Here is an 18,869-nt window from a genome sequence, read left to right as displayed (position 1 = left end):
TGTAACACCGATCTGAACAGAGATCAGGCTTTTATTAAATTGTTTGGTGATACCACTCCACTTGGTCCTGGTCTACAGAACCACATTGGTAACATTAATGATACTGACAAAGGATATTTTTACACTTCAACCCCTGACTGGAATTTTCAGAAGCAGGAGGGTAAAATCATTTGTCCTAAACAGTGTACTGATGCTTTTCTAATATCTGTAGCAGGTAAACCTGGAGACAGTGGCTCTCCTGTTTACAACGCTAAAGATGAAATGATCGGCATATATCGAGGTGTCATGAAGGAAAGTAAATATGGCTTCGGTTCTGCAATTTCTCAACAGTTTTTACCCTGGATCTAAACACCAGTGTTAATGAAAAATTCCAGAAAAATATATTTAACCATTTGATTAAACAAACGTTCAATTGAATGCTTTATTTATCCATTCAACAATTCAAACTTCTACAGAATAATTTCACCATGTTTTATGATCATCATTACTATTACTCAAGATCAAAGATCATCAGATATATTTTATTGTTACCATATAATTGATCTGATTCTGTTCCATCCAAGGGCGTCGATTTCGGTAGGGACGGTAGGGACATGTCCCTACCAATATCCAGGGAACACTCAATTGTCCCTAGCAATATATATATATATATATATATATATATATATATATATATATATATATATATATATATATATATATACATAACCACTGATGTCCGTCTGTGTCTTGTGCTTTTTTACTTATTTCACTTAACATTTATCCAGGAATCATTAAATAAGATGAAAAATATTTTACAACAGTGTTCTGTAAAAAATAGCGCAACTTGTGGACAGACCCGGCTCCAGATATGAGATGAAAGGTGGGCCAAGTGATATTCCAGGTGGGACGGTGGGACAGGTGGGGGTGTTCTTTAATGCTTTAATCTCTCATGTCTATAGTTTTAATACCATATATTTAAGACAATTGTTAGGGTTGTTTGTTATTGTTGTGTTTGTGTTTTCTTCATTTTTAATTTTTTTTGTACATATTTTGGAACTATTTAGTAACTTTATATATATAAAGGGTTAACATGTTTATATTTACATTCTATCTTTTTGCATTTGTAATATTGTGGCTGATACCAAGCGGCCGAAAAACATCTCTCTCTCCCTCCAAAAAGAGTTCGGGGGTATGATTTCAGAACCGGCTGGTAAGGATTCGCCCTGTTTAAATCATTCAGGACAGAATTGCTGCATCTTTGAGTGGGTGTATTTGTGCTTTTGACACCATCGGAAGCTGCAGATGAACTCGACTCATCCATTTCTCCCACCTCATTGCCGCAAATGGATGAGGAGGTGGTAGCTGTGTCCTGGAGAGCTAAAGTGGTTTTCTTTTGTCCTTTTGGAACAAGAAATCTGTACATGTTGTATTAGGCTATATATAGTGTGTTAATCAAGTTCACTAACAGTTCTAATAAAGTTACTGTGACTGTCGTTTATAAGCACGTCCATTTACCTCAAAGGTTGCGTGAATGTGAATGAATGAGCTAAGTCTTTCTGTCTGTCTAGGAGGGGAAAAAGGGGGGTTGGGCAGAAATTAGAAAATAACGTATCTCGAGCTGAATTGAATATCGCACCAATTTTGTGATTGGCTGTTATGTGGTGTGGGGCCAGGGTGGGCCCAGCCTCTGATTGGGTGGGCTAGTTAACAGATCTACCCCTTGCAATGAATCCCACCTCTGTAACTCACCTCTCTAAAAGGATTGGCCTTTGCCTTTTTTGAGTCCTGCTCTCTAACCCACATCGCTGTTTGATTGGCTTTGTCTTTCTCGCTAATGTGCTGAGGTAGGAGGCTGCAGCTATATTCCGTTGTATGAAGCCATATGCAACGTGATTATGCAGGCTACCGGTATGTGAGTAAGAATGTGAGTTTTATGCACAAAATACGAGGAATGTTGTCCCCACCAATGTCAAATAAATTATGTCCCCACCAATGTCAAAATCAAACTTACGCCATTGGTTCCATCCCATCGAGTTTTGTTTATTTGTTTTATTGAACAACTAAATTTGAGGAAGAAAAAAATCCACAATGTCAATGCTAAAGCAACAACGACAAAGCGAATGGAAAGCTCAACATCAGAAGACTTAGTGCACAGGAAGTGGACGCCACCCACGCAGCTCTAACTGTTTGCATGATGTGTCACCTGTCTGCTTTGAGATTTGTAAGCTCATTGAATTTGAAATAAACCTACACAAATAAAACCTACACAAATAAACCTACATAAACCTTTGTCTTCATTAAGTTTAATACGATTTAAGTCTTGTTTTAGTAATTCTTGTTTAAGCTGCATTTCATCTTTGTTATTATAGATAGATAGATAGATAGATAGATAGATAGATAGATAGATAGATAGATAGATAGATAGATAGATAGATAGAACTTTATTGTCATTGCATAATACAGCTACACCACAATGAAATCCAGTTTGGCATCTAACAGAAGTGCAAAGAGAAGCAATTGTGCAAATAGACAAGTGCAGATAAATATGTAGCATATGTACAGCATGTAATATATAAAGATATATATGTAAACATATGTACAGTGAATAAATATAAAGGTTAGTGCAGTGCAGAGATGTGTGGACATAGTAAATGTTTACAAGGTTATTCCATTGAAAGAAATGTGCAAAAACTGATAAAAAAAGATACATATATATATATATACAGTATATAGCCTACTGTATATATGTATATATATATATATATATATATATATATATATATATATATATATATATATATACAGTAGGCTATATATAGATACACATAACATAAATAGTATGGAACCTACATTAGAAAAGTAATCGTTAAACCTTGTATTAGAATTCTAAAACTATTAAAGAAATAAAATAACACATTTGATAGTGATAGGGTTTATGTGGCTTTTTTATCCAGCTTGAAATATTTCACTGATGTCATTAGATCAAATGTACATGAATAAAAAACAATCATTAACCAGACAAAACAGGTTATATATACAGTTGAAACCAGATATTTACATACACTTCAGAAAAAAAGACAAAAACTTTTATTTCTTTACTGTCATACATTAAATCAGAGTAAACTTTTTCTGTTTTAAATCAATAAATATTAACATATTTTTTGCATTTGTTAAGTGTCAGAATTGAGTGAGGGAGAATTTTTATGTATTTTTATTATCACTTTCATCAAAGTCAGAAGTATACATACACTAAGTTTATCGTGCCTTTAAACAAAAAAGAAAACTCCAGATGATTCCATTCTGAGATTAAGAAGCTTCTGATAGGGTAATTGATTCCATTTGAGTTAATTGGTGGCACACTTGTGGATGCATATAAAGGCACACCTCAAACACAGAGCCTCTTTCTTTGACATCATGGGAAAATCAAGAGAAATCCACCAAGACATCAGAAAAAGAATTGTTGACCTCCACAAGTGTGGCTCATCATTAGGTGCAATTTCCACATGCCTGGAGGTCCCACGTTCATCCGTTCAGACAATGTAGTTTAAATGTTATGGCTGATAAAATAATGTGTGCAGTATAATGTGGCAAGTATAAAAAACATGGGAATGTACAACCATCATACCGCACAGGAAGGAGTCCCAGAGAGGAACGTATTTTGGTGCGAAATGTGCGAATCAACCCCAGGACAACAGCAAAAGATCTTGTGAAGATGCTGGCTGAAACTGGGAAGACAGTGTCATTATCCACAGTAAAACGAATACTGTACCACCATGAGCTGAAAGGTTACTCTGGGAGGAGAAAGCCATTACTTCAAAACCACCATAAAAAAGCCAGACTACAGTTTGCAACTGCACATGGGGGAAAAAAATCTTAATTTCTGGAGACATGTCCTGTGGTCTGACGAAACAAAAATTGAACTGTTCGGCCATAATGATAAACGGTATATTTGGAAGAAAAAGGTCGAAGCTTTGAAGCCTCAGAACACCATCCCGACTGTGAAGTATGGGGGTGGTAGTATAATGTTGTGGGGCTGCTTTGCTCCAGAAGGGACTGGTGCACTTTACAAAATAGATGGCATCATGAGAAAAGAAAATTATGTGGATATATTAAAGCAACATCTGAAGACATCAGCCAGGAAGTTAAAGCTTGGGCGCAAATGGGTCTTCCAAATGGACAATGACCCCAAGCATACCTCCAAATTAGTTACAAAGTGGCTTAAGGACAACAAAGTCAAGGTATTGGAGCGGCCATCACAAAGCCCTGATCTCAATCCCATAGAAAATTTGTGGGCGGCACTGAAAAGGCGGGTGCGAGCAAGAAGGCCTACAGTACAAACCTGACCCAGTTACACCAGTTCTGTCAATAGGAGAGGGTCAAAATTCCAGCAAACTATTGTAGAAAGCTTGTGGAAGGATACCCAAAACGTTTAGCCCAAGTTAAACAGTTTCGGGGTAATTCCACTAAATACTAAGGAAGTGTATGTACAGTATACTTCTGACTTTGATGAAAGTGATAATAAAAATACATAAAAATTCTCCCTCGCTCGATATTGACATTTAGCAAATGCAAAAAATATGTTAATATTTATTGATTTAAAACAAAAAAGTTTACTCTGATTTAATGTATGACAGTAAAGAAATAAAATCTATAAAATATCTGGTTTCAACTTTATTTGTGATTATTATATAGACAACAAAATGTGTAGACAACACAATCTATAACCACAGCGCTAGCACAAATCTAAAACGGGTCGTGTATCAGTTTAGCAGTTTTAGTGACACTGAGAATATAAAATTCTTTGTTGATGCTCTTAATCATTCCTCTGTGTGTCAGCAGAAACTTCAGTGGTGGTTAATGGGTTCAATGGTGGTTTTATTAAGAAAAGAATTATCGGTAACGTTTTATAATGACTGCACACTAGTTAATTAGTTAGTGATTAGTTAATTAATCATTTACAAAGCATTGCTCCTGCATTTGCAACCAGTTTACAAATGCTTTATTCTTGATCAAAAAGCATATAATCATGTGCTTAATAATTACATTTACATCCTTAATTAATGATCAATTTATATTTTAAAAATAAGTAATAAATTACTCATAAACCAGTTATTTATGGGGTGTCAGTGGTTCATAAGATCATTTAGAAAGTGTAAGGAATTATTAGGATGTACTGTAACTAAGTGTTAATAAATGCTTTATAAGCACATATTCCTAATATAAATCATGATAAATTCAGTTATTTAAAAACCATTTACAAGTTCAAGTTCAAGATCAAGTTCACTTTATTTATATAGCACATTTAAAACAGCCATAGGACTGACCAAAGTGCTGTACAGTAAAAGAGTGTTAGTAAAAATACACAGAAAAAAATTATACTAAGACAAGAGATAATGAAAGCAAAAATAATTAAACAATATAATAATACACAATAAAACACTAAAACAAGCATTAATAGAACAATTAAAGAACAAAAAGAATTAAAATAAAAAGGAAAACTATAGATATGCCAAGGAAAAGAGATACATTTTTAAAAGGGACTTAAAAATGGACAAAGAGGCTGCTAATCTTAACTCTTTTGGCAAATCATTCCAAAACTGAGGCCCAATCACTGAAAAAGCTCGATCCCGTCTACGCTTAAGTCTTGAAAAGGGAACAGTGAGGAGGTTCTGGTTGCCTGATCTTAGGCTTCTGGAAGGAGAGTAACGATGTAATAATTCAGATAAATAAATAGGAGCTCGATTACGCAAGGACTTAAAAACAAATAAAAGTATTTTAAATGAATTCTGTATTAAATAGGCAACCAGGGAAGAGTCCTCAGAAGAGGGGGAATGTGATCGCTTTTACGCTTTTTTAAAAGAAATCTGGCAGCAGCATTTTGAACTAATTGTAAACGGTTAATTTGAGTTTTGGTGACACCACAGTATAGAGAGTTAATATAGTCTAGACGAGAGGTGAATAGAGCTTGTACTGCCATCTCTAAGGTTTTGTCAGTTACAGCAAAAAGTGCGTAATTTTTGATAAAATGCGTAGCTGATAAAAACTCGATCCAATGACAGTGGAAACTTGTTTATCACGTTTTAAGATCACAAGGTTTCAAGGTTGGTGGCCTTTGTACTTTCTGTGGGGCCACACCATTTACTACTTTATACTGTAGTTAACTATTTTTGTGAGCTCATCTAAAGTGAGGACTATCTATGCCTTGTAAAGCAGTTGTAAAGGAGACTTAAAGGCTCAGTTAACTTCTCAACAACAAGGAAACAAACACAGCACAGTGTGATACAGTACATAGAAACATTTATTCCAAGATACAAACATGGAACTGAACAACTTTATATTTCAGATAAAAATACATTATGCAATGACAATAAAGTTCTATCTATCTATCTATCTATCTATCTATCTATCTATCTATCTATCTATCTATCTATCTATCTATCTATCTTTGAGTATTCATTTTAGTGATGTTACCAGTGACACTGAAGCTCCGAGGCGTGTGTCAAAAAAATTAACCGATTTTCATTGAAGCTTTGTATCGAAGCTTGATGTCTGGCAAATCTGGCAAAATTACTTGACCAATGACGTCCGAAGCTTCGTTTCACACACACCCACGTGACTGCTTCGTAATCTGATTCAAAGGTTTAAAATCGTGCGCTACACGCAGCGCCCCCTCGTGGGTTGTATTGGAGTTTTGCGTTACACGGAATACTTCTTGTGGCCTGCGTATTCACAACGAGTACAAATAGCGATGCAGATTAAGACTAGGCGATTTCCTAGGCAGATATTGACTTGGGACTATATTATGGGGACGCACAGGCGAAGCACTGCTACTTGGGCGCAGAGATATCACGGCTCTCACCCTCACGTCCTCCGGCTGTTGAGCGATCGCAATGTGTTGCGTGATATCTCTGTGCCCAAGTAGCAGTGCTTCGCCTGTGCGTCCCCATAATATCAATATCAAAGTCAATATCTGCCTAGGAAATCGCCTAGTCTTAATCTGCATCGCTTTTTGTACTCGTTGTGAATACGCAGGCCACAAGAAGTAATTAGGTGGGTTTTTTTTTTTTGGATCACTTTTACTCTGGACATGCTAGCTGGCAACATTCATTATGCTAAACTAGCGGCGACCCTGCCATACTAAAACAATGCATGCACTGAGACAAATGCACTTGCCCACATATCTAAATGTAGGAAAGAAGTTTAATAAGCCCTATTTCTAAAAACGGTGGAGTGTTCCTTTAAGCAAATTGAAATGCTAGTTTAAGAGAACTGTTAAATTGTCTCCTTCGTTGAAACTGAACACATTAAGCTTGTGAATATAATTAATGTTTTATGGTCATTTCTTTACATGTTTTCTTCTGCTTCAGATTCTTCAGGACTTCACTCTCCTCTTTGGGTCAGAAACTGCTTCCAGACTTTTGGAAAGGTGGCCAACTGCTTTCAAAGCAAAGGTTATCAGACTAGCAGAAACCTTGACTCCTACTCCACTGCTGAAAAGATTACTGTCATCTGCCAAACAGAACAGAGAAGGCACAAGATTCCCCAGGTAGAGTTGTACACCAATAACTTGCAATGGTTTTGCAGCTTAAATCTACTAAACTTATTATACACATTTACATGTTCTGTGTTTTTCAGATTGGGACAGTGACACATCTTCATTCTTTCTGCTTCTGCATCTCTTATCACCCCAGGCTTCAGGAAGAAAGATAATCCATAAGATCAGTGTTTGCCAGGCTGTTGACCATCTGGTGGTATTTCACAAAGTAGGTAACTGGTGCACTGGTGACATAAAACATGGGCTATGCATGTTGTACCTCGAATCAATCCATTTCTACATGGGGGTTAATATAGCAAGTTGATGATTCTCAACCTAAATTGAATTAACAGCCGGTTGGTGCATATACTTTACTTCTGGACTGTCTCCTGTACTTTACGATGTTCAGTTAAGCTAAAAAGATTAAAATAAATGTTTAACTGATTAAGCTGTACTTATTAATTTGTCATTAGTATTGATAGTATTTTTATTTTTTTTTCATTCAGACATGCTGGAGTATACAGGAACACCTTGTGAATCGTCAACCATACATTCTTGCCTCAGGGTACAGCAAGGAAGCCATCAGTCAGTTCTTCATCGTGGTTGATAAAAAGATCATCCTCTGTCAAGCATCCTCTTCACTAGCAGCAATTGATGAACTCTTTAAGGTCCATTTTGTCTTCAGCATCAGCTATGATCTTCCACTCAAAAATCTATACACTTTTGTCCAAACTACTTACAAATTGTTAATATTGTATTTTCTCCTTGCATTTCTGAAGGAATGACAATATTTTTGAAGCATCTGATAGTAGAGCATCACAGATTGTTCAGGGAGTTGTATCCTTTTAGGAATCTTATGAACCTTATGATTCACTACCCTGAATGCATGAGGCAAATTGGTCCATTGGTTCATGTATGGAATCAGAGTTTGTTGAACATCTTCATGCTTTCAGTATTGTTGCACAAGAGCACGGTCTTGTACTCAGAAAGCCTGAAGAATTGTTTTACTACAAGCCATTTGATTTACAAATGTCCTATGGCAATGACAGTCTATTTTACATCATTTTGGATTGTTATTTGTAATAAATGTGATGGCTTGGTGTTCATGTGCTGGAATAAATTTTTGAAGGAGTTATATGGAGTGATGTGTTTTAATTCAAATTATTATTTTAATTATAGCAAGTTTAGGAGAGTTTATTGTTGCGATTTGTCAATGGAGCCTGTTACAAAAAGATCGCGTTCTGAAATGTGGGAACACTTTCATTTGATTTCACCCAATAAGGTGGATATATGGTTTTGTTGTGAAGCCTATATTTATAACTCAAATCTCACTCATCATTGGGCAATTATACGATTCAATGTAGCATTTCAGGTGGGCACGGTGGCTTAGTGGCTTAGTTCGCCTCACACCTCCATGGTCGGGGTTCGATTCCCGCCTCCGCCTTGTGTGTGTGGAGTTTGCATGTTCTCCCCGTGCCTCGGGGGTTTCCTCCGGGTACTCCGGTTTCCTCCCCCGGTCCAAAGACATGCATGGTAGGTTGATTGGCATCTCTGGAAAATTGTTCCTAGTGTGTGATTGCGTGAGTGAATGAGAGTGTGTGTGTGCGCCCTGCGATGGGTTGGCACTCCGTCTAGGGTGTATCCTGCCTTGATGCCTGATGACGCCTGAGATAGGCACAGGCTCCACGTGACCCGAGGTAGTTCGGATAAGCGGTAGAAGATGAATGAATGAATGAATGTAACATTTCATGTTGTATATTTTGTCATATACTGTATATATTTAATGGATAGTAGTAATAAGTTGAAAAATATAGGAATGCAAGAAAAGCCTTTTGTGCACCGCTTAACAGAGATGGGGGACTCGAGTCATATGACTTGACTCGAGTCGGACTTAAGTCGCAAATTTGAGACTTGAGACTTGCTTGACAAATATTAAAAAAAGACTCGACTTTACTTTGACTTGACATTCATGACTTGAGACTTGACTCGGACTTGAGTTAAATGACTCGAAATAACTTGTTTTTTGTTTTTGTTTTATCTTTTTTGTCTATTTTGTTTTTAAATCTGTTTTAAACACACACAAGAGCGTAATCTAACCACGTGACGCAGCAGGCAAGCAGAGGGAGCGCGCGCACTAACTAATAAACCTTAACAGTCGTGACGAAACATGGAAGGCGCTACACCAAAAATAATTAAGTTCGGGTACCGGGATTTTGAGAAGAGAAGAACAGCAGTATGCGGCCACATCGCTCACAATTGAATGACAAAGTTCTATCAAATTAAATTTTTTGCAAGCGCAATGTAGTGTAAATGGTCACTGTTCATGTGGAAATGTCAGCTTTTTTGCAATAGCACTTATAATTGGTCTTCAGTGTTAGGCTTTGAGTGAAAAGCGTATGGATCGTTTATGGGGATGCACATATATATAAAAAACATAAATATAAATATAAAAATAAAAAACTTCAGAGTTGCAAGCACAGCCATATTCTTGTCTCGCATGCACACGCACACACATTCATTTTAAAGGGACAGTTCACCCAAAAATAAAAAAAATTCTTTTATAATTTTCTCACCCTCATGATGTTACAAACCTGTATACATTTCTTTGTTTAGATGAACACGGAGGAAGATATTTTAATGAATGTTTGTAACCAAACCAAAACGAGCCCCATTCACTTCCATAGTATTCTTTTTTCCCACTATAGAAGTGAATGGGGCTCGTGAATGGTTTGGTTACAAACAGTCCTCAAAATATCTACATGTGTGTTCATCAAAACAAAGAAATTTATACAGGTTTGTAAGATCATGAGGGTGAGAAAAAAATAACAGAATTTTAATTTTTAGGTGAACTATCCGTTTAATAAATTACACTCACTTCAATCATCTCTCTCTCTCTCTCTCTCTCTCTCTCTCTCTCTCCCCTATACTTAATTCACTTCAAGGTTTGTGGGATTCAATAATTTACGTTTTTTGGTTGACGTTATTGATTGTTGTTGTTATTCTGTTGTTAAAAAGGAAGGATCTAATTTAAGGATGTGTTCATGTCCCATTAAAAGGTGAATGCCTGTTCAAAAAATGCCATTTGGTTGCAAAGAAATCATTGTACTACTTTTCCATGGTCTTCTGCCATGTTTGAGGCATATTGAAACTTTTCATGCTTTTATGTTGGCCTTATTTCAGTTACATTTACATCTCATTCTTTGTAGTTTTGATTTTTATTCATTTTTAGATTTTTATTGTATTTTTTATTTTACCTGTACTGTATGTGGACACCTTTTTAAAATTCAATTCAAGTTTCAAGTTTATTTGTATAGCGCTTTTTTACAATGGACATTGTCACAAAGCAGCTTTACAGAACATAAACATAGAACAAAAGATAAACATAAGGAGTAGTATAAAGAATTAATATAATAAAAATTCAAGATATATACAGTTCACAGTGTGTATGTATGTGTGTATATGTATTTGTCCCCAATGAGCAAGTCTGAGGTGGCTCAGGCAGCAGTGGCAAGGAAAAACTCCCTTAGATTGGTAAAGGAAGAAACCTTGAGAGGAACCAGACTCAAGGGGAACCCATCCTCATATGGGTGACACTAGATGGTGTGGTTACAAATATACAAGTATCACAGAGTCCAACTGGAGCCGGTAGATCTGTAGATGTCTCAGGATTCTCACAGAGTCGGCCTCATCTCAGTGGAGGTCCAAAAACTTCATCGCACGGAAGACGATCATAGCATGGGTGTCTCAGCATGGGTAGAAAAAGAGAAGAGAAGAGCAGTGCAGAGGGATTAACATATCTGCTGTTCATAAGAATGTGCAAGTCTAGTGTAATAGTGCACAATATGATGGGATGTATTATGTGTACGCCTGAAATGTATTATGTGTACGCCTGACTAAAGAGATGAGTTTTTAATCTACATTTATACTGGAAAAGTGTGTCTGAGCCCCGAACACTATCAGGAAGACTATTCCAAAGTTTGGGAGCTAAATAAGAGAACGCTCTGTCGCCTTTAGTAGACTTAGATATTCTGGCTACCAGAATACCAGAACTACCAGAAGTCCTGAGTTTTGTGATCTCAGAGAGTGTGAAGGATTGTAATGTGTTAGAAGACTAGTTAGATACATGGGAGCTAAACCATTAAGAGCCTTGTACGTAAGTAGGAGCAGTTTGTAATCGATTCTAAACTTAACAGGTAGCCAGTGTAGAGATGATAAAATTGGGGTTATATGGTCATACTTTCTTGTCCTAGTGAGAACTCTGGCAGCTGCATTTTGGACTAACTGTAGCCTATTTATTAAAGATGCAGGACAACCACCTAGTAATGCATTACAATAGTCCAGTCTAGAGGTCATGAAAGCGTGAACTAGCTTCTCAGCATCAGATACAGACAGGATGTTTCTCAGCTTGGCAATATTTCTAAGGTGAAAGAAGGCTGTTTTTGTAGTATGGGCGATATTATTTTCAAAGGACAAGTTGCTGTCTAATATAACACCCAGGTCTTTCACTGTCGAGCTACTAGTAACAGTACATCCCTATAATTGGAAGTTAAATTGTGAGAGTTTCTGTGTACTGGTTTTTGGGCCTATAAGTAGTATTTCTGTCTTATCAGAGTTTAACAACAGAAAATTAACGCTCATCCAGTCTTTTATCTCTCTAAGGCATTGAGTTAATTTTGACAATTTAGTTATTTCATCTGGTTTTGATGAGATATATAACTGTGTGTTGTCAGCATAACAGTGGAAACTGATCCCATGTCTTCTAATAATGTTCCCTAATGGAAGCATGTATATCGAGAAAAGCAGAGGTCCTAGAACTGATCCTTGAGGGACCCCATAAAATAAATGCATATAATCATTTTTGTTGCAAATAAAACTCTCATAGACCATAAATACTGTAGATTTAACTTTGTTTAATATATACATTTAGTTAAATTATCAAACATATGTATGACTTTCTAGTGACTTGCTTGACTCAAGCTACGACTTGACTTGACTTGCTTGACATAAAGCAGTGACTTGATTTGACTTGACTTGACTCTCACAAAAAATGACTCGGACTTGCTTGAGACTTGAAGGTTAAGACTTGAGACTTACTTGTGACTTGCACATGTGTGACTTACTCCCACCTCTGCCGCTTAATACTACTGTACCATGATCTTTTTTAAATGGTTCACACTTTATACCTTAATCTGTTTTTAGGTCCAGTGTTTGATTTGCTCCGAGCAGCTGGCCTATAATCAAATCAAATCAAATTTTATTTGTCACATACACATACATACAGGGTACGACATGCAGTGAAATGCTTTTTGCATCTGTCCGGTATATAAGCATAAAAAGGAATGCATAAAATGAATAAATAAAAAAAGTATAAACTATATAAAAAGTATATAAAATATGAAAATATATGTGGAAAAATAATGTATATACATGTACATAAATATACATATATATACATTTGTATGGTTTTTAATGATTGTCCTTAAAGTGTCCATGTGCAGTATGGTGTGTATAGATTGTGTATAAAGTGGCATTGGGCTGTGCAAGTCCAGAGTTAAAAACAGTGAAGATGGAGTGAGAGGTCCAGTACTAGATCCTGGGTGTTTCCTGGTTTAGGCTCCAAATTGGCCTGCGGGAAGAAGCTTCTCCTCATTCTCTCTGTGTTTGTTTTCAAGGAGCGGAAGCATTTCCCTGAACGCAAGAAACAAAAGAGTCCATAATAATAATACATCATCCATGTTGAGGCATTTTCGTGCAAAGCATGACAGTGCCAGTTCCTCTGTCCAAGATGTAGCCAACAGCCAAGGTTACTACTTTTAATTTTATTCAATTGTTTCAGTTTTAATTATTAGAATAATTAAGTTATTTAAAAGTGCTGCTGTAATTTTATTATTGTCAAAATAGGAACACAGTCTCTCTCTCTCTCTCTCTCTCTCTCTCTCTCTCTCTCTCTCTCTCTCTCTCTCTCTCTATTTCAGTTTAAGTGTGCTTTATTGGCATGACAAAAACTGTACATTTGTATTACCAAAGCATTTGCAGCTGTGATGTATACAAATAGTACAAAAAGTTAAATTTAAACAAAGTACATTGTGCATAATTAAAGGTAAAATAGTAAATTATAGAAATACAATTAGAACGTACATTATTGTATTTAATATTGATTCATTCATTTCGAGACGCCACTTGGACGGAGAGGGGTGGGTCTTTTAGTATTTTATCTGATTTATTATGAAAGACTCATAATCGATTGTCAACACCAATAATGTTATAAAATAAATTAATACTACATATATTTAGCTGATCATGATATAAATATTAGGGCGTTGTAATTGTTAGTTCTAATTATTGGGAGACTTTAACCCCCCACCACCACACACACCCGGAAACAACGCCCGTAAATCTACTACAAATGACATTTATTCCTGTTTTACCACAGCAGTTTTCCAACACGAATGACGCTATTAATCAATGATTAATATCTTACCAGATTTATAGTAACACTAAATATATAACGAATTCCATGAATATAAAATGTAAATGTATTTAGTGTGGTGGTTTTAAAGCTGTAGAGAGCGACCCCTGGTGGACAAATTCAGCTACTGTAGACGCCATAATTATTTAACTATAAGTAAAATAAAATAATGCTAGCACTGAACAGCATTTTAACAGCATTTAAAACTGATCATCTTATGAATTTGTTGAATTCATTCAGTCAGAAAGCAGTGTTTGGTCATTAGATATTAATACATGTTATTAATAATGATAATGTCTGATTTTGTAGCACATGACTCACCAGCTAGTGATAGAATCACACCAGGTTAATTCAGATCAAATTTATTCGTACAATTTGTTTCCTTTCAATAAATGTTTGTTACATAAAATCAGATGTGTGTAATATATGTAATGTAAAAGAAAAGAAAATTACAAAAAAAATCTCCTTCAAATAGTCAAACAATTCTAGCGTAAGTTTGCGTTTGTTCTCCTGATGCACCCTCTATAAGCAAAAACAGAGTATAACACAATGAGCTCACCTCAAGGTGAATGCACACTGATAACTGGTTCTAAAACCCTATTTATAACATTTCTTAGTATGATCTCATAACGGTCATTCTGCTTCTGTCAGCATCCTATCAGGTCTTCTCATGATCTCATACTTTTGCAAAACATCCTGAGAAGTCTCCTCAGCTGCACGGCTGACTGTGTGTTCTTATTTGGCTGACACAAAGCTGTTGACACACATGAGCTTTGGGTCATGACCGAAAGGACAAGATCCTGGATACAGGCGGCCGAAATGAGTTTCCTCCGCAGGGTGGCTGGGCACTCCCTTAGAGATAGGGTGAAGAGCTCGGTCACTCGGGAGGAGCCCAGAGTAGAGCCGCTGCTCCTCCACATTCAGCTGAGGTGGCTCGGGCATCTGTTCCGGATGCCTCCTGGATGCCTCCCTGGGGAGGTGTTCCGGGCATGTCCAACCGGGAGGAGGCCCCGGGGAAGACCTAGGACACGCTGGAGGGACTATGTCTCTCGGCTGGCCTGGGAATGCCTCGGTATTCCCCCGGAGGAGCTGGAGGAAGTGTCTGGGGAGAGGGAGGTCTGGGTGTCCCTGCTCAGACTGCTGCCCCCGCGACCCGGCCCCGGATAAGCGGTAGAAGATGGATGGATGGATGGATGGATGGAAAGCTGTTGACACAAAACTTGTGATTTCTTTTTTAAGCTTTCACTGTTACTTTCTATCTTAATATCTAAACATACTAATGAAAATTATATACTTTCTTAATCACACAATGGTTACATAAATTAATATATAAAGGTAAATGAAACTTATCATTCTATAAAATGGAAAAGAAAGTTCATATACTGATTATTACATTTATTACATTTATTAAATTTATCACATTTATAACACAGTGCTTGTCAGAAGGGGCGTATTTTAAAATTATACTTACAGTACTTAAATTTGCGCACCTCACTCTGGGCAGCCATCAGGTAAATTGGAAAAGGAAATGGTTTCCACAGGATTCCACCTTGACCTACCTTTCTGCCTTCCATAATAATAATAATAATAATAATGTATATAATAATGTATTATAATATATATATATATGTATAAAATATATTTTTTAAATAAACAATTTTTTTAACTATATATAACTTATATAACTTATTTTTAAGAAATTTGAGAAATTTTGTGAGATTATGATCATTCGTTTTGCGCCAGGGTGAAAAGCGCGGAAATATTTTACAACCAATGCCGTATTTCTGGATGACACCTTGATATATGCCAATCAGTTCATGTTTAGAATTGAAAACAGGTGAGCCACTGTCTCCAGGTTTACCTGCTACAGACATTAAAAACTTGCTTGAATTTTGGTCTAAGATTACACCCTCCTGCTTCTGAAAATTACCATTAGGATCCCAGGTATAAAAGTATATACTGTCATTTATATCCACTTCAGCGATCTGATTTTGTAAACCATCTCCAAGGGGACTAGTATTGCCTAGTAATTTAACAAAAGCCAGATCTCGATCTTTGTCACGGTTACAAAATTCAGTAAACTCAGCCTTGTAGATCAGTTTAACGTCTTTAGTAGGAAAAGCAATGAGTATCCCTAAACGTGGACCCTTAACTACATGTAAGGCAGTCAAGACATAGCCACAACCATAATAACAGCCGAGTCCCTTAAAAATATATTGTTTATCATGTGTAATAATGAATATTCTGCAAGTTTTTTCCTTTGGGATCACCAGCTCCATGTCAGCATTATATTCTAAAATTTCTCCATTTTTATAAACTACTGGGCCATTTGTAGATTTTAATTTTTTAGAATATTCCTCTATAATCTCATTCCTAAATGGATCTAAACTATTATTGAACTGTGCATCTATATTGTGCACCATGTTTGGTTTATTAATTAAATCTATTATATATTTCCACATTAGGTTGGTGTATGATGTGAAAACCTGTGAAATCAGAAAAAAGTCAGTGTAAGCACAGAATGTTTACAGTTTTTTCTCAACTGGTTACACAGATCTCAGTAATCGCATACAGTATACGTTTGTGAAAACCTCTGAAAATCTCCCACACAGCTAATGCCAGAGAACAGAGTTTGTCAACACCATCAGATAGTTATTTTTTTTCTTAAATGACTTGTTGTTACTTGTTTCTTGACTCATCACAGCACTGAACGCTGATTTTCCCGAGTTGCAATCGAACAAACAAGACTTTAGTTAACATCAAACTTTACCAGAAGAGTTCAAGCCAGATAAATATGAAACAGAGGAGTGTAGTCAAGTAAATTAATTTAAGTAATTAAATTAAGTAAATTAAGTAGATTAATGACATAAATAAAATAGTTTGAAGTCACTTACCATTTCCTTTTCCATTACCTTTTTTTATTGATTGCAGTGGAGGAAACAAAACCGATGCATTTTATATCAGTCGTCAACCAATCATAATCGAACAGCAAAGAAAATCAAGGGAGACAAGGAAGGGCCTCAGGTGAAAAAATGAACTCAGAGACATTCCAAATATCTGACTGTATATAATTACCAGAGACACTTCCTCTTCAGCAAGCTCCTAAAAATGATTTTACTTGTTTATTTTCTTGCTGTAATATTATGAATGTTTTTAAAGCACTGGACCTTTTTCTCCTTCTTTGATCATTTTTTATGATTTGTGTCACTTGTGTCACTTGCATCATTTGTGTACAATGAATAATTTGATTGTGTTAATATTTTATTTTCTTTTTACATCACTAGCAGGTTAAGTCCTCATTGTTCAATTGTTCTTCCAGTTATTCCAGTTCTTCCTGCTTCAGAACAAGTTTACTGGATTTACATTTTTGTTTTTACTCATTCACTTCACTTTCATTTCTTGCGTCCTGCTCATTTTCCTGGAAATCAGTCACACACTATTTACCTCGAATTTTTTGTGGATTACAGGTTTTTGTGTGTATGAGATATTATTATTGTCTATTTCACTGTAGGTTTTCTGTGCTTCTAGACATGAATATGGATATTAATTAAAGACCAATTAAACCAAACCTTCCCATATTGATTCTAATATTTTCTTATTATCTTTTGTCCCTGCGCTCCAGACCTTGAAAAGTTATTAAATTCAAAGTTTCAAACATTCATTCAATTCAATTTATTTGTATAGCACTTTTCACATATTCACATAGTCTCAAAGCAGCTTTACGTCTGTATTGAAACAGAATGAAAATTTTTAAGTTTAATAAAAAAAAAAAAAAAAAAAGAAAATGCTATATATCTAATATACAATATATATTCCCTAACAAGATTTCCATGAGATGAAACAAGGAAGAAACATTGAGAGGAACCAGACAATTTGTAGTGGAATTAAGCAACCAATGGCTCCAGAGGAACTAACAGGTCTGCACAAAGATTCCAGGTGACCCCGTCCACAGCAGTCCCATGAATCCCAGGCTGTAAATACAGATCTATCCCCATTAAAATCATAAAACATATAATCATATGGGCAACATTATGTCAGGTGGTTGCTAGGTTGTTGCTAGGTGATGACTGTTGGTGGGATCATTATTATTATTATTGTTACTGTCTCTTTCAAGTCAACACAGTTATGTTAGATTATCCATCAATCAGCCATAACATTAAAAACCACTGAAAGGTGACCTGAATAATATTGACTATTGTGTTAAAAATGGCTCCTATCAAAAGGTGTGATATATTAGGCAAGAACACACCATGATTAATCACCAAGTTGTGCATTGGAATTCTGAGGCATGAACACATTTCTAATGAAGTTTGGTATAAATAACAGTTAAAAAAATGGATGAGCAGGTCATGTCCATTCAGGTAACCTGTAAAGTGAAAAAATGGATCACAGGATTATTATAATATAATAATTATTAGTACATGTAGAAGACTTTTTTTTTTTTTTTACAGTAAGACAATATTTAGAGTAAATAATAAAAAACATGCATTACAATTTTCCTCAATAAAAAAAACAATAACAATAAATTAAATAACTACAGTTCAATGCAGTTTAGATCTTTAAGTCTCTGAGAAAAGAGTGAATAAAAAACACACCCTAAAAAACATTGTAGAACAAGTCAGAGATATCTTGTCAAACCACTTCAACAGGATGCTGCACAGCACTATCATTTTTATAGAAAGACGGAGAGAGGGAGAGAGAGAGAGAGAGAGAGAGAGAAAGAGAAAGTAACTAGGTTTGATTACAGTCAAATCACAGACAAAAATGTCCTTTACATACTGTAATGACTTGCCGTTTTCTACGATTCTATTCTATATTTACTGTGAAAATAAATCAGTGATCTTTTCAACTTATGGCATCAAACCAACATACTTACACTCACTG

At 35.8% G+C, this 18,869-nt stretch overlaps 2 protein-coding genes and 1 long non-coding RNA gene across 3 annotated transcripts in view; 2 read left to right on the top strand and 1 right to left on the bottom strand.

Annotated features, from left to right (window-relative positions):
* LOC132846409 (uncharacterized) overlaps positions 1-18,869 on the top strand; it is a 107,954-nt gene that overhangs the window by 10,382 nt on the left and 78,703 nt on the right. The gene's annotated exons all lie outside the window — the stretch shown is intronic.
* The window catches only part of LOC132846407 (NACHT, LRR and PYD domains-containing protein 12-like), a 130,869-nt gene that overhangs the window by 58,376 nt on the left and 53,624 nt on the right, over positions 1-18,869 (top strand). The window lies entirely within an intron of this gene.
* On the bottom strand, positions 14,332-17,022 carry LOC132846406 (uncharacterized). Its single transcript, XR_009648509.1, has 3 exons — positions 16,880-17,022; positions 15,457-16,471; positions 14,332-15,190 (listed from the first exon to the last, which is right to left on the bottom strand). It is a non-coding gene; the product is annotated as an uncharacterized LOC132846406 (long non-coding RNA).

This window comes from Tachysurus vachellii, chromosome 5, assembly GCF_030014155.1.
Source record: "Tachysurus vachellii isolate PV-2020 chromosome 5, HZAU_Pvac_v1, whole genome shotgun sequence".
NCBI lineage: Eukaryota > Metazoa > Chordata > Actinopteri > Siluriformes > Bagridae > Tachysurus > Tachysurus vachellii.
This window is presented reverse-complemented; position numbering and strand designations above follow the sequence as displayed.